This window comes from Ammodytes marinus (genome assembly GCF_949987685.1).
Source record: "Ammodytes marinus genome assembly, chromosome: 7".
NCBI classification, from domain to species: domain Eukaryota; kingdom Metazoa; phylum Chordata; class Actinopteri; order Uranoscopiformes; family Ammodytidae; genus Ammodytes; species Ammodytes marinus.
In genome coordinates this window covers 1,759,411-1,764,119 of record NC_137211.1, presented here as the reverse complement: position 1 = coordinate 1,764,119, position 4,709 = coordinate 1,759,411, and the positions used below count along the sequence as shown (strand labels likewise).

The following is a 4,709-nucleotide window of genomic DNA, read 5'->3' as shown; positions in this document are numbered from 1 at the left end:
GTCCCGATAAGTCCTTATATCACTGAAGTGTTGCTTGTTAGGTGATTGTGTCTTGGTATGATTTATGATTTTTTGCAGTGTATAAAAAGATAGAGAGACGGTAAAGGAAGAGGGAGAGAGAGAGAGAGAGAGAGTGAGTGTGTGTGTGTGCGTGTAGAGGGAGAGAGAGAGAGACAGGTAGAGATAGAGATCGAGTCACAGAAAGAGAGAGTGTGTGTGTGTGAGAGAGAAAGAGACGCACAGAAAGAGAGAGAGAGAAAAAGAGAGAGAGAAAGAGAGACGCACAGACAGAGAGAGAAAGAGAGAGAGAGAGAGAAAGAGAGACACAGACAGAGAGAGAGAGAGAGAGAGAGTGTGTGAGAGTGTGTACAGAGTAGGAGGGCTTTCAGTAGCAGCAGCTCACACACAGAGAGAGACACACACACACACACACACACACACACACACACACACACACACACACACACACACACAGAGGTAGAGAGTGTGTGTGTAATAGAGACAGAGAGAGAGAGAGGCACACACACACACACACACACACACACACACACACAGAGTAGGAGGGCTTTCAGCAGCAGCAGTAGTGGAGAGAGAGAGGCAGAGAGACACACACACACACACACACACACACACACACACACACACACACACACACACACACACACACACACACACACAGAGTAGGAGGGCTTTCAACAGCAGCAGTAGTGGAGAGAGAGAGGCAGAGAGACACACACACACAGAGGTAGAGAGTGTGTGTGTAATAGAGACAGAGAGAGAGAGAGAGACACACACACACACACACACACACACACACACAGAGTAGGAGGGCTTTGAGCAGCAGAGAGCGGTAGAGAGAGAGTGTGTTTCAGCAGCAGCAGTGTCTCAGCTGTTGTTTCAACATTCAGTCGTTCGCTCATCGTCAGGGAGAGAGCTGTTGCCACGGGGATTATTACCATGTCCGTCGGCCGCCGCGGCAACCGCATACAAGACAACCTGAACTGAGGTTGTGGGTTTGAGGGCAAGAGCCTATGAGCCTATGAGCAAGGCACTGCACAGGGCTATCATGTTAACAAGGTAGGAACTATACAATACATGTTATACAGTAAAAAAAATGACATAGGCTACTTTATTTTCTTATTTTTTATTTATTTTTATTTTTTTCAAGATATTTCTTTGGCATTTTTATGCTTTATTGATAGTGTAGAGAGTAGAGACAGAGTTGAAATGGGGCAGAGAGGGGAGTGACATGCAGAGAACGACCGCGGGCTGGAATCAAACCCGGGTCCGCTGCTGGCATTTCTAATATCTGTAATTTTTTGACAATATTTGACAATGCCATTTTTTCCTGGCTGTTTTACCACAAAAGTCTTAACGAATTAAGAATGAATGAATACAATTTAATTGAATTCTTATGTTGAACTGGGGTTGAAGGTTTCAGGGTAAGATCCTATGAGCAAGGCAGTGAGTGCAATTCCTATCATGTTAACAAGGTAGGATTTAAAGAGAAAAGATGTAATATATATATTTTTTTTTAATTAATTTTAATTTATTTATTACTTGTAATGCATTGAATTGGATTTAATTGAATGTTAAACTGAGGTTGTGGGTTTGAGGGCGAGAGCCTACGAGCCTACGAGCAAGGCACTGCACAGGGCTATCATGTTAACAAGGTAGGAATTGTACAGTACATTTCATACATGAATTTTTTTTTCAAATACTTTTTATTTTATTTTTCATTTATTTTTAAATGTATTTAATTCTTTTATACATACAGAAACAATGTTTTAAATGCTTTATTTTTATTTTATTTTTAGACATAATTGTAAACATTTCTAATATCTTAAATTTTTTGGCAATATTGGGCAACCACAATAGTAATGCCAATACATATTTTTGAACGGAATTGTATTGACTTCTAAGGTTGAAGTGAGGTTATGTTAACGAGGTAGGAATTAGAATTATACCTTCTAAATCTGGCAAAAGATTATACAACATTCTAACTTTTGCTGCTAGAAAAAATATATTGTTACAGTGGATTAATGATAAGAGCCCCTCTGTTAATGGCTGGTGGAAGATTTTACTGGAGTTGATTCCTTTAGAATATCTCACAAATATTATACATCACAAAGTGGACCAGTTCTACAACATCTGGCAGCCCTATTTGAACTATCTTGGGCCGGACCATTCTTTGATAATTGCACAAGGAGTCTCCTTAACCTGATCTTGTGAACGGTGACTTTTGATCGGCCTGAAATGTGAACTGTTTCCTGTGGCCTTAATTCAATCTCAATGTTGACTTGAGCTGTACTTTGTATTTGTTTATTTGTTTTTGTTTGTTTGTTTGTAAGTATTGTTTGTATATTTGTGGTGCTTCTTTGTATTGTTTTTGTTGAAAATAAGAAAAGCCAATAAATATATTGTTAAAAAAAAACAAGGTAGGAATTACATAGAAACAATTTGAATAGTAAAAATTTTAATACATTGTTTTATAGTACTTTTTTCTGCATCATGCTTTACTACTCATACTATACATTGAATTCTAAGGTTGAACTGAGGTTGTGGGTTTGAGGGCAAGAGCCTACGAGCAAGGCAGTGCACAGGGCTGTCATGTAAACGGGGTAAGAATGATACAGAAACTATTTAGTATTATATTTTTTTTAATATATATTTTTTTATAGTAATATAGTAACTGTTATGCTTTGGCAATACTGTTCACCTCACTAGTTATGCCAATAAAGCTTTTTTTAAATTGAATTTAATTGAATTAATTAATTGGCCAATTTAAAGGTAATAGCCAAAGAGACATGTAGTGAAAAAAATAGATGGATAGATAGATAGATAGATAGATAGATAGATAGATAGATAGATAGATAGATAGATAGATAGATAGATAGATAGATAGATAGACAAATAGATACACAGACAGACATACACACAGATAGATAGGTAGATAGACGGACAGACAGACAGACAGACAGATAGATAGATAGATAGATAGATAGATAGATAGATAGATAGACAGACAGACAGACAGATAGATAGATAGATAGATAGACAGATAGACAGACGGATGGATATATAAATGAGGAAATGAAAGGGGGAAGGGGCCCTGAGGAAGAGAAAAGGAGAAGTGGTTCACAGCGTCTGTACAAGTTGTTCTACAGAGTTTCAGTCGATCGTCTTTTTCTGCTTCATTTACTTTTTGCTTTTTGCTTTCTGAGAGGAATATACCTTCCCTTACAGAGTGTGTGTGTGTGTGTGTGTGTGTGTGTGTGTGTGTGTGTGTGTGTGTGTGTGTGTGTGTGTGTGTGTGTGTGTGTGTGTGTGTGTGTGTGTGTGTGTGTGTGTGTGTGTGTACGAGGAATTAACCTTCCCTTACAGTGTGTGTGTGTGTGTGTGTGTGTGTGTGTGTGTGTGTGTGTGTGTGTGTGTGTGTGTGTGTGTGTGTGTGTGTGTGTGTGTGTGTGGTTAGATGAGTTTATGTGTATACTGTATGTTGTAATGATGTGTTGTGGTAATAAGGTTGGAAACATTTCAAGTGAATACATTTGTGAACTTTAAGCGCTGCCTCTATTTAAATATTCATGTTAGTTACATAGAGCTCTGATTGTGACTGTGGCTCAGGTGGTAGAGCGGGTCGGCCAATGATCGAAGGGTTGGAGGTTCGATTCCCGCCTTGCCGTGGGAATCGAACCGCCATCATGGTTGTTGTGTCCTTGGGCAAGACACTTCACCCCACCTTGCCTCGTGTGAATGTGTATGACTGCTGTATGTTTGAGGTGGTGGTCTGAGGGGCCGTAGGCGCTGAATGGCAGCCACGCTTCCGCCACCGGTATGACTGTGTGTGAATGAATGGAACCTGGAACCCTGTAAAGCGCTTTGAGGGCCTAGAAAAGCGCAAAATTTATCCAATCTATTATTATTATTATTATTATTATTATTGTTATTGTTATTATTATTATTATTATTATTATTATTATTATTATTATTATTATTGTTATTGTTGTTATTATTATTATTATTATTATTATTATTAGTATTAGTATTATTATTATTATTATTATTATTATTATTATTATTATTATTGTTTCATTTTAACACAAAAAACCCTAAAAAATGTAAATGCTGAAGTGTCCCAAGAAGTGATGTAATCCAGTGGCGATGCTGACTGTGACTGTGAGTGGAAGTAAATCCCACACAGTGAAAACCTGCTGACAAGTTTATTGATGACACACACACACACACACACACACACACACACACACAAGCGCACACACACACACACACACACACACGAACACACACACATACACACACACACACACACACACACACACACACACACACACACACACACACACACACACACACACACGAACACACACACACACACACACACACGTTTATTGATAACAGTGAGGAAATATCAGCTGACATGTTGATCAATGAGATAAAGCAGAACATATATATTGGCTAATTTATTGATCATGTGAAATTCTGTACGTCCAGACACACACTCACTCACTCACTCACTCACTCACTCACTCACTCACTCAAGCACCCACAAGGACACTCACTCACTCACTCACTCACTCACTCACTCACTCACTCACTCACTCACTCACTCACTCACTCACTCACTCACTCACTCACTCACTCACTCTCACACTCACTCACTCACTCACTCACTCACACTCTCACTCACT

The 4,709-nt window shown here is 38.9% G+C and overlaps 1 protein-coding gene across 1 annotated transcript in view; it reads left to right on the top strand.

The window, feature by feature from the left end:
- Positions 1-926: 926 nt before the first annotated feature.
- The window catches only part of LOC307252788 (extracellular sulfatase Sulf-2-like), a 45,770-nt gene continuing 41,987 nt past the window's right edge, over positions 927-4,709 (top strand). The window contains exon 1 of the mRNA XM_080030579.1: positions 927-1,077. The gene's annotated coding sequence lies outside the window, so the exon portion shown is untranslated. The remainder of the gene's footprint in view (positions 1,078-4,709) is intronic.